Source organism: Choloepus didactylus, chromosome 6 (genome assembly GCF_015220235.1).
Source record: "Choloepus didactylus isolate mChoDid1 chromosome 6, mChoDid1.pri, whole genome shotgun sequence".
Classification (NCBI taxonomy): Eukaryota; Metazoa; Chordata; class Mammalia; order Pilosa; family Megalonychidae; genus Choloepus; species Choloepus didactylus.
This window is the reverse complement of record NC_051312.1, coordinates 13988426-14000785: the sequence shown is the minus strand read 5'-3', so window position 1 is coordinate 14000785 and position 12360 is coordinate 13988426. Positions and strand designations below refer to the sequence as shown.

At 45.9% G+C, this 12360-nt stretch overlaps 1 protein-coding gene across 1 annotated transcript in view; it reads left to right on the top strand.

Moving 5' to 3' along the window:
• SDHAF2 (succinate dehydrogenase complex assembly factor 2) overlaps positions 1 to 12360 on the top strand; it is a 49318-nt gene that overhangs the window by 36534 nt on the left and 424 nt on the right. The window lies entirely within an intron of this gene.

Below are 12360 nucleotides of genomic sequence, written 5' to 3'. Positions count from 1 at the left end.
AGGGATGCTCAGAAATCTGTGAAAGATACATTGTAATGGCCTTCAGCAGATGCTGGGGAATCAGAGAAGGGTGCGTCTTGTTCTGTCCTTATGGAATTCACTGTTTAACTATGTCGTTAATTCCCAAGCAGAAATTGTCCGCCCCCAGGTTAGACCCAGTGGCAGAGCCAGGAGCCAGAGCAGTGGATAAGATACAGGCCATGCCCCAGGGGACCTCTCCAGAAGAAATAAGTGATTTTCCAGAAGGGACATAAAGATTTTGTCCATGCGTCTCAGCCAGCAACCACCTGAGAGCAGGCAGTGGGACATGCAGCCTTGCGTGGCAAGTCTGTCCCCCACCAGCCATGGAGCCCTGGCACACAAACCTTTAATATCCTACAAATAACTTCCCTTGTTCCAAATTTATCCTCACCAATCAATTTTTTGTTGGTGATGGTGTAGAACATTTATTAATTTTTCTGCAAAACACGCTAAGTCAGTGGGAAATAATTTTAACCAAAAATTGTCCATTTTTTTTCCTATGGATCCTGCTTTGTATTGGGAAATGACATTGTGATCCATTTCACCAGAAGTAAAATATTACAAAATATTTACAAGAAAATATTTAAAATAACCCAAACACAAAAGCCAAGATGGGGTGAGATAAACCGGTTCCTCAGAAATCGCCACTCCAGTGCCCACAGCACACAGGAGAGTAAAAACAAATAAGTAACTGAGACACCCGCACCCCCATCATATGTTTCAAAAGAACTGGAGAAGGGAAAGAAATGGGATGGAAATGGTGATATGAAAGGGAATGGATGTTAGCAGCACTGCTTCAATATCAATCTATTCTCAATGAAACACCTTCTCATATGCAGTAAATTCTGACCAAGGCTAAACTTTAAAATATTCTTTGCATTGAAATTAGAAAATACCCTTGCAGTGGAAGTAGCTCTTTCAGCTGACCTTAATAAGAGCCTCTTTCTCCATGAACCACTGATGTGAAAAGAAACCTGTTATGGCATCAAAGGCTGTCACAGTAGCGCTTCTGTCTCTTTCATGCAAGCTTCAGATGCATCATCCTTAGTTTGTACTGAGACAGGAACAAAAGGACGAGATTTGGGGGCTTCTTTGGCAAGAATCATCCTCAGACTTTCTTTGGGAGTAGCAGTAGCCCATTTGTTTCCCCGACGCACCCTTGGTACAGTGGGCACAAATCGAGCCGTCTCCACCTTGGGGTTAGTGATCTGTGATTTGGCACTGACAACTGCTGTGGCTTCTTCTCGCTGGTGGCTGCACAGGTATCATCCACCTTGGGTCGCTGAATCAAATTGGGTGGGGCACCCAAAACCCCTGGGTCGGGCAAGGGAGCTGCCCAGGTGGGGCAGGTCCGTGTGGAAGCACCGAGGGTGGACGCATCATGCCAGGACGAGGCGGAGAGACACCTGGAGGTGTGGGGGGAGGTGGCCTTGGTGGAGGTCCCCGAGGAGGAGGGCCAGGAGGCAGAGCTGGAGTGGGCCTGGGGGACGGCCAGGAGGAAGGCCTGACTGTGGGCCAGTGGCTGTGAAGGTGGTGCAGGGGCCTCACCAATCAGTTTTAAGATTGTGGGATAGCTTCTTTTTTTCCTGGCTGCTCTTTTTTTAAAAAAAAATTGAAGCAAAATTCACATACCATAACATTATAACATTAACCATTTAAAAATGAACAATTCAAGCTGGAAGGAGGTAAATGACATGGTGGAACCATAACCTATAATATTCTTTGTAATTTGCTCTATAGTTACACATTGAATTGTGTTTTGAAAGTCTTCACCTTTCTATATATTCTATTTTGCATAATAAGGAAAGAACAAACTGTGGAACTGTAACCCATAGCAATTTTTTTAATTACCTGTATAACTGCTTGTTGAGCTGTACATTGAAAGTTAACACATTTCTGTATGTTATATTTTACAATAATGGAAGTAGCTGAAGTTGTGGAACTGTGACCCATGAAATTCTTTGACATTTGCTCTCTGACTACTTGTTAGATCGTACTTTGAAAGTTATCACTGTTATGTATATATGTTAAGGTTCACAACTTTAAAAATGCATTAAAAAATGAACAATTCAGTGGCATTTGGTAATTCACAATGTTACACAAGCACTTCTATCTAGTTCCAAAACATTTTCATCACCCCAAATAAATCCCGTATCTATTAAGAAGTTACTCCCCATACTCCCATCCCCCAACCCCTGACAACCACTGATCCGCTTTCTGTCTTCATGGATTTAACCTATTCTGAATATTTTATCTAAATGGAATCATACAGTACATGGCTTTGTGTCTGGTCTGACTTCTTTCACTTAGTACAATCAGCACTTCATTCCTCTGTATGGTTGAATTGTATTCCATTGCATGGATAGGCCACATTTTTTCCATCTCCCCAAACAGAAACACTGTTTCAATTAAGCAATAACTCCCCATTCTCCACTCTCAGTCCTGCCCCTGGTAACCTGTGTTCTAATTTCTGACCCTATGAATTTGCATATTCTAATTATTTCACATTAGTGAGATCATACGATATTTGTCCTTCTGTGTCTGGCTTATTTCACTCAATCTGATGTTTTCAAGGTTCATTCATGTTGTCACAGGTATCAGAACTTTATTCCTTTTTACAGGTGAATAATATTCCATTGTATGTGTATACCACATTTTGTTTATCCATTGTCGATGGACACCTGAGTTGCTTCCAACTTTAGGCAATGATGAAAAATGCTGCTATGAATATCGGTGTGCAAATATCTGCTTAAGTCCCTGCTTTCAGTTCTTCTGGGTATATACCGAGAAGTGGGATTGTTAGGTTATGTGGTAATTATATATTTAACTTTCTGAGGAACCGCCACACTGTCTTCCATAGCGACTCCACCATTTTACATTCCCACCAGCAATGAATGAGTATTTCTATTTCTCCATTTCCTCTCCGAAACTTGTCATTTTCCAGTTTTTTTTTTTAATAGTAGCCATTAATTGGGTGTGAAACGGTATATTATTGGGGCTTTCATTTGTATTTCCCTGATGGCTAATGACATTGAACATCTTTTCATGCGCATATCTTGTTTTATTGTGCTTTGCTTAATTGTACTTCACAGATACTGTATTTCTTACAAATCGAAGGTTTGTGGCAACCCTAGGTTGAGCGAGTCTAGTTGGTACCATTTTCTAGTAGCATGAGCTCACTTTGTGTCTCAGTGTCTCCTTCTGTTATTGATTTCCAGCTTAATTCCATTACAGCTGGGGAAGATACACTGTATTGTTTCAATAGTTTTAAATTCATTGAAATTTGTTTTGTGACCTAATATATGGTCTATCCAGGAGAATGACCCAGGTACACTAGAGGAGAATGTGTAGTCTGCTGCTCTTGGGTGAAGTGTTCTATATATGTGTTATGTCTAGTTGGTTTATAGTGTCATTCAAGTCTTATATTTCCTCATTGATCTTATGTCTAGATGTTCTATCCATTATTGAAAGTGGTGTATTGAAATCTCCTCCTATTAATGTAGAACTGTCTTTCTCCCTTCAAATCTGCCAATATTCACTTCATATATTTTGGGGCTCTGACATTGGGTGTTTTTGTTATATCTTCTTGTTGAGTTGACACCTTTATCAATATATAGTGACCTTCTCTGTCCCTTGAAACAGTTTTTGACTTAGAATCTACTTTATCCAGTATGAGTATAGCTACCCCAGCTCTCTTTTGGTTACTCTTGTTTTTGCAACCTTTCACTTTCAACCTACTTGTGTCTTTGAATTTAAGATGAGTCTCGTGTAAAGAGCATATAGTTGGGGCATGCTTTTTTAACCATTATGTCAATCTCTGCCTTTTGACTGGAGAGCTCAATCATTCACATTTAAAGTAACTACTGATAATGCAGGACATCTGCTATTTTGCTGTTTGGGATTTGTAACTCTTACACCTTTTTGTCCCTTAATTCTTCCATTAATGCCTAATTTCATATTTTGTTTTTTTTTGGGGAGGATACCATTTTGAGTCTGCTCTCATTTCCTTCTGTATATATTTTTTTCAGATATATGGGGCTTACATTTAACATCCTAAATCTATCACAATCACTTTCAATTTGATACCAACCAAATTTCAATAACATATACAAATACTGTTCCTATACCCTTCCATCTCTCCACCTTTTTGTTGTATTTTTACCAATTATATCTTTATACATTGTATGTCCAAAACCATAGATTTATCATTACTTTTTATGCATTTTCATTTTAGAACCTGTAAGAAATGAAAAGTAGAATTAAATACCAAAAAAACACAATACACTAGTACTGGCATCTCTAATTACCCATATGTTACCTCTACCAGAGATATGTATTTATTTATGCCACTTCCACCCACTGTCTAGCACCCTTTCCTTTCAGTCTAAAGAACTTTCTTTAGCATTGCTTATAGGGCAGTTCTGGTGGTGACAAATGCCCTCAGCTTTTGTTTATTTGGGAATGTCTTAATCTCTCATTTTTGAAAGACAGTCTCACCAGATTTAAAATTTTGGGTTGGCATTTGTTTTCTTTCAGCACTTTAAATATTTTATCCCACTGTCTTCTTGCCTCCATGGTTCTAATGAAAAATCAGCACTTGATCTTATTGGGGCCCCCTTGTACTTAACATGTTGCTTTTCTTTTGCAGCTTTCAGAACTCCTTCCTTGTCCTTGGCATTGGACTGTTTAACTGCTATGTATCTAGGCATGGTTTTCTTCGAGTTTATCCTGTTGGGGTTCACTGGACTTCTTGAACACGTATAGTCATGTCTTTTGTTAAATTTGGGAAGTTTTCTGTCCCTGCTGAGGAGCTGGGGGAAAATGGGGAAATGTTGGACTTCCCCAACTTGGTTGTTACTGATGTTCTCACAAACATTGAGAACTGACAGTTTGGTATGCCGAGCCCTCTATCTTGGGGCTTGCCCTTATTAAGCACGTTACTGCAAAGGAGAGGCTAAGCCTACTTATAATTGTGCCTAAGAGTCTCCCCTAGAGTACTTCTTTGTTGCTCAGATGTGGCCCTCTCTATGTGGCAGCTTGTTTGCAATATAGATAAGAGAAAAGGTTCTATGATCAATGTGATGGTTAGGTTCATGTGTCAACTTGGCCAGGTGATGGTGTCCAGGTGTCTGGTCAAGCAAGTGCTGGCCTAACCATCACTGCAAGGACATTTGTAGCTGGTTAATAAACCAGAAAGCTGGTTTATTAAATCATCAGTCAATTGAATGCAGCTGTGACTGATTACAACAATGAAGGGTGTGTCTTCCACATTGAGAGAATGCAATCAGTTGGATTTAATCCAATCAGTTGAAGACTTTTAAGGGAGAAAGACAAAAAAGTGTTGCCTGAGGAGTTCATTGAAGGCCTTCATCAGAGTTGCCAGTTTGCTGCCTGCCTTACGGAACTTGGACTCGTGCATCCCCACAGTTGCATGAGACACTTACACAAAATCTTATATTTATAGATTTCTCTTGTTGATTCTGTTTCCCTAGAGAACCCTAACTAATACACCACCCTATCCTTCGTCTAATTTTTGTCCCCATTTTCCACTCATCTGTCCATACACTGGATAAATGGAGTGCGAGCCACAAGGTTTTCACAATCACACGGTCACACTGTGCAGGCTACATAGTTATACAATTGTCTCCAAGAATCAAGGTCACTGGGTTGCAGTTCGACAGCTTCAGGTGTTTCCCTCTAGCCATTCCAACACACTAAAAATTAAAAGGTGATATCTATATAGTACATAAGAATACCCTCCAGAGTGACCTCTTGACCCCACTCAGACACTGGAACCTTATTTTATTTCATTTCTTTTCCTGCTTTTGATCGAGAGGATCCTCTCAATCTCACAATGCTGGGTCCAGGCTCATCCCCAGGAGTCATGTCCCATGTTGCCAGGGGGATTTACATCCCTGAGTGTCATGTCCCATGTAGGGGGGAGGGTAGTGAATTCACCTGCTGAGTGGGCTTAGAGAGAGAGAGAGGGCCACATCTGAGCAAAAAGAGGCTCTCCCAGCTGGAGGGGGGCGGGGGACAACTCCTGGCCACAATTATAAGTGGGCTTAGCCTCGCTCTTGCAACAACTAGCCTCACAGGAAAACCCCCAGATCAAGGGGTCAGCCCACTAAATTGGCAGTCCTCAGTGTTTGCGGGAAAATGAGCAATAACCCAGGTTCCCTTAGGTTTTGTTTATTTGGGAATGTCTTGATTTCTCACTCATTTTTTTAAAATACAGCCATGCTGTATTGCCATCTCATAAGAAGAGGGATTATATTTATTTCTGTTACTTGGTAATTTCATTACCTCCTAAAAGCAGCAGGGAGAGTGCCCCCTTTGGGAGTCCTTGCTGCCTGGACAAGCCTAATCACCCTTCCCTCCAGGCTGCCCCCTGATGTCCACCTTCCTCCTGGAGTCTGCAGCAGCCCAGCACTCTCTGGTTTCCCTCTCCTGCCACTCCTCTGTGCACCCTGCCTGTGCCACACATCCAAGCCCTAGTTCTCTGCCTCGCCCTCTAGTTGTCGCTACCCCCTCAAGATATCACCTGTAAAAGCCAGACACACTGATGTGGCTTCATAATGATCTCCTCTAGGCACTTCCTCCAACAACCATCACAGAGTTAGAGGCAGAGAATGAGTTATTTGGATGCATGCTTTGGAAATGCCACTCTGGCAGACTTCTGGGAAAAGGTGTTGCAGAGGCAAGGAGGTGAGAAAGGGCAGGGCGTGTCTGGAGAAGCCACAGCAGAGAGCACGCGGTGGCAACAAGTTGGACCTGGAAATGGGGGTCTGGGTGGGGGGTGGGGTGGCTGCCCGCCTGGTGCTCAGATAGAGGAGGACGAGAAATAAATAATGAGCAGTGTTGATTTCCACCCCCATAATAAACATTTTTGAAACTTTACTATGTGCAGGCACTGCCCTGAGTATTTTCATGGATTGGGCAATGGGGAACAATTACAGGTTATAAAAAAGGTAATAGTGTGGTCAGATCTGCTGGAGTGGAACTTGGGTAAGAATTAAACCATCCTAGCTCTGAGACCTGCCTCCATTGCGGATGCACCGTGTGACCTCAGACAAACTTCTTCACATCGCAGAAGCTTTGTGTCCACACCTGTAAAATGAGGATGATATATAGATAATACTTAGAACTAAGACTTCCCTGTATGAGAGGCTGCCGTGCATAGTGGTTAAGCTTGCAGGCTTGGAATCAGCCAGGCCTGGGTTTGAATCCTGCTCTACTGCTTTTAATTTCTGTGGCTTGGACCAGGTGTCTGGGTGTATATGTCTGTGTGTGTGTGGGGGGGTAGCACTTAGTGCCTATCAGGCACTTTGCTAAGCAAGCACATTACATGGAATCCCCTGGGATTGGGCCCAGGTGGCTCTGCCTCCAATATTCTGCTCTTACTGCTACCCTACGTGGCCTCCAGACCCTCAGGGTGAGATTGTTTAGGTGTATCTCTCCCCTACTGCAAGTTCCTCAGGGGCAAGTACCATAAAATATGCCTCCTTCCAGCCCCTGTTTTAGTAGAGTGCTGGGTACAGAGTTGGTGCTCATTAAATGCTCCTTGAATGAGTAATTGACTTTCTGAATGAATGAAGGTACAGACTCTTCATGGAGCTGCCTTCACTGTATGCATGACCATTCAAGTCTGTTGCTGATAGAGGCTGTTCATGACTCCTAATAAGTTTGTGGGAAATATTATGAGTCTCCTCTGAGGTTTCCTTTAAACCCCAAACTCAGCCTGCTTCCAGATGTTTCCTTTTCCTCCTATGCATGATATAGCTACTTCTTTCTAATAGATATGTTTATTAGTCAGACTGACCATACTATGATAGTAAGTAAAACTCCCAGTCTTAGGGGCTTAACAAAGCAAAGTTTATTCCTCACACAGGCCGACTCCAGTGTGAATCAGGCAACTCTGTGTGTGGTGACCCAGGGATCCAGTCATCCTTAGATCCTATGGCTCCACAATCTCAACACATGGTCTCCACGGTCACCACCGAAGGGGATGAGGGAATGTGGAGAATTCACATCCACTCTCAAATGCCTCAACCCTAACGTTGCATGGGGCTTGGGAAGTGTCCTTTTCTGGGTGCCTGGGAAGGAGGAGAGGCTCAGATATGTTTGAGTGCTAGAAGTCTCTATCACAGTCCACCCTCTGGTCTCTAAATTCTGCATTTGATTCACATTTCTTCCTTCTTCCCACACACAGCACACATTAACCCCCTTTTAGAGCAAAAAAAACCCCAACTGATGTGCAGCCACCACCTCCACTTGAGAGTCCAGGGTCTCATGGGAGGAGCTGAGATCTCTTTAGCGGGTCTGGATGTGGCTCCTGATCCAGAGATGGATGAGTTTACAAGACAAGTTATCTGCCTTCCCCACACACACTCAACACACAAACAGGGAGTAGGGGCAGGGTAGCCAAGCAACGGCCCACACGGAAGGGGGCAGAACAGGTGGCAGCAGCAGTCACTGGGAAGGCACTGGGAAGGCTTCTTACACTGAGGTGGGCAAAGAGCCTCGAGTCTGCTCTCCAGAAGGAACTCCCTGCACCATGGCTTTCAGTCATGTGGTGGTTCTGCCTTCTTCATTGGCCTCCTTGGTAGGCCTGGCGGGCTCCGCACTGATTTCTCAGCTTGCTTCCTACCCAGGGAAGTTTTAAGTCTCAAGAAGTCACAGGCTTTTGAAAGACAAGGCTCACGGTTTCTTTGGCGTTCCTTTTCTCTCAAAAATTCAGTGCAACTCTCATCTCCCTGCCTCACACCCAAACTTCTTTCCCCAGAAGTTCTCAAATCGTCATGTCTTTGCTTATGTGGCAGTAACAAATAAAGCCCCAGATTTCAGAGGCTCAAAGCCACAAGGTTTATCTCTCTGTCACCTCACAATCTGTTGTAAGAAAGGTGGCTCTCCAAGGGCAGCTGACCCCCATGAGGTGTGTTGGTGATCCAGGCCGCTTCTGTCTTTTGGTTCTGTGGGTCTTCACCCACGCAGAGAGAAAACACACACCCACTCATAAGCATCTTGGCCTGGGAGTGGCGCTTGTCAATTCCAGAGCTGACAATGTGGCCCATATCCGGCTGCAGGGGCAGCTGGGGAATGTGACAACAATCCTATATAGGCATTGAGTGCTTTCTCTATGGCCAGGCTGTGTACTAAGCCCTTCAATATTGCCTTACTGAGTCCTCAGCCTAACCCTATGGATCAGGGTCTTCTGTGGCCCCAATTTACAGCTAAGGAGACAGGCTGAGCGAGGCTGAGTGAGTTTCCCAAGGGCACCCACCCGCTAGAGGCAGGGCTTGAGATTTGAACCCAGGTCTCAGTGCACCCAGGACCCACCCTCTTGACCCCTGCACCAGCCTTCTTGCAGATGCCACAGCTGAGAATATCTCCATATTCCATTCGAGCGCTGGGATTGGCTCCTTATATTCCTCTCCATCTCATTTCATTTTCCCCAGGAGTCATGAATTTTTCATCCTTCAGTGAGATCAACTAGTTCACCCAGAGGAGACAGTGAAAGAACAGAACAGGCAGAAACAGGACAGCCAGCAAGTACACACGACGGAGTGCTTCCAGGAAATGGCCTCGGAGGGGGCAGGGAATGAACCACAAGAAGTTACACCAGATGGAGAGTTCTAGTGACGAGACCATCAGGGGAACCATCTCCTTTTAGGAAAGAGAAAAGAGAGAGAACTAGACTTAAAAACCATCAGACTGGGGCTAATTCAGCTCCCGGCAGTGCCTTGGGGTGGTGAACAGAGCCGGCAAAGCATTTTCTAAAGGTGGGAGCTTTAGGAGCCTGGGCAACTCCCCCTCCTGGCTAAGGCAGTGGTGTCCTTTGGAGGGGCCCGAGTCACAGTGGGAGAAACTGGGAATGGGTGACATCTGGCCATCTTCTGCCCTGCTCCCTGGGCCCAGTCTTTACACCCTCAATAATCACACCCTCCCAGAACCCCCCAAATCCTCTTGGGCAGACATTATGTCCAGTAGCTTTCTTATCTTGCCTCATTTAATTCCCCCAACAGGGAGTGGCTGTCATCCTCGTGTCCCAGGCAAGGACAGGGAGGTGAAGGAGCCAAGGCCCGAATGCAGGCCTGTGAGGCCCCCAAGCCAGGCTCTTCAAGGCTATGTCGTCATTCAGACCTGGGGGACGCTGAGGCCACTTCCCCTGGCTCGGTCACCAGGACATCCTCAGAGCAGCTGAGCCCAGTGGAGGGACCACCTCCCCCTGTCTAGGACTGAACCCAGAGGTGGCTCTATAAATTCAGACCACCCAGTGACCCCCCCAACCCATGGAAAAGGGAACCCCATGGGTCTTAGTGTTCCCCCAAATGAGCCTCCCCTGCCGTGGTCCCCTTTAGGCCACAGCCCATCAGGGAGGGTCACGCACCTGAACTGGCTGAGGTTTGTCAAGCTCAGCACAGAAGAATCTGGGTTCAGAAACAGTTTTCCCATCGGTAGAATGGGGGGGGGGGTTGGTGCATGCTGCTTGTAGGACATTGGGGCCCCCGTGGACATCTCTCAGGGTCTGCCCTGGGAGAGACTGTCAGTGCAGGTCCAGTGGATCCCAGAAGGCCAGGCTGCAGCGTGGCCAGGGCACAGCAAACTCTCCTCCGCCACCCCTGCCATAAGGCAGAAGGGAAAGACCTTGGAACTGGGTGGGCTGGAGTCCTGTGTCTCACAGATGGTGTGGGGTAAGGGGACGGGGATGTGGCATCAACCAGCATTTGGATATTGGAGCCAAACATCCATTTGAAGAAAGAGTTCTGAGGCCAAACAACACATCCCAAACCAAAAACAAACAGACCAAACCTCCTGTTCTAATCCAACCCCTTCATTTCACAGAAAATAGGACCAGAGAGGGGTGGTTACTTAAGGAAGGTCACACAGCACTCTTTGTGCCAGAGTCGGACCTCAAACCTATGCTCTAGAAGAGGGGAAAGGAGCAGGGAGGTGTCCTCGGTTCACTCGGCACATTAGCAACTCTGCTTTTTCCTCCCAGGCCTTCCCTGGGGACAGCCTCTGATCTAATCCCCCACCCCCAGCCTTCAGCTCAGGGACTTCAAATGTATGAGTACAATTAAGACCCATCTCCCCACCACACCCGTCCCCCTGGTCATGAGTGCTCAATTCCCTCAGCTGTGCCCCAGGGACCTGCTTCCCACATTGTAATCATTTAAACTGATTTGGATGATTTCAAACTGATTTTTTTGTGGCTTCTCACCCAGCAGCCCACAGCACAGGCCAAGGAGCTGGGGTGCAGGGGAGAGCACAGGAGGAATAATTTTATTTTTTTAAAGGGTTTTTAAAAACTGTCATTGAAAGTCAGATTTTGAAAATAGCTTGGAGAAACTTAAGCTCCACCCATGAGGCACCATCACGAGCTTTGGGGTCAGCCTGCCTGCTGTCTCATGCCAGTGCTCCCTCCTTCCAGCTCTGTGGCCCTGGCCCAGTTATTTAGCCTCTCGGTGTCTCAGTTTCCAATGGAGGTGTTGATACCACCCACCACATAGGACTGTGGTGGGCTTTAAATTTGCTAACTGGGTGAAGCACTTAGAACAGCACCTGGTGCCTTATATACCTTGGATGAGAGTTGGCTATTATTGTCGTCCTATCCAACTCCTGCTTGGATGCCTCCTGAGGTGGGGAACTCACTCCCCCAAAGTAGCCTGTTCCCCTGTTGGATGGTTCAGTGTGTTAAAAGCTTTTCCTTCCACTTGGTTGAGACCCATTTGTCTCTGTCTGATAAGAGTTTGGGCTCTGCTCTCCGAGGCCAGCCATGAAGACGAATGTCAACCGAAGCAAAACGACACATGCCTGGTGGTGTGCTCTCTCATTTGCCCGAGTCAGTCTTCCTTTGGGGAACTGAAGTCCACACAGCCGGGAGCATAGAGAGCAGATGTCTCTCTCAGTTCAGGACTCAGTCAGAGGATGGTGCCCTCTGGCCTCAGAGACCTCATCGGAGCCAGCCACGATTGGTTGCTGGGGCTGCTGAGGAGCTCCATGGCGTTGATCTTCCAGGCTTCAGAGGAGAGGAAGCTGGTCAACCCCAGTGGATCCACAGCCCCTGCCTTCTTATAGGAAGGAAATGAGAGCAAATCTCATTGCTCAGAACTGGGCAGGTCTAGAAAAGGGAGGCCAGGGCAGCCTGTCCCTTTGGAAAATCACCGGACTTGACCACGTGGTGTTAAAGCCCATTGCTTCAGTTCCAGCACTTAAATGTGAATTTGGAAGAGGTCCAGTGGGAAGGCCTCAGATTTTGGAGTCCAAGCCAGGTTTGAATCCTAGCTTCACCCCTTACTGCCTGTGAGGTCTCTCATATGTAAAATGGGGATAATG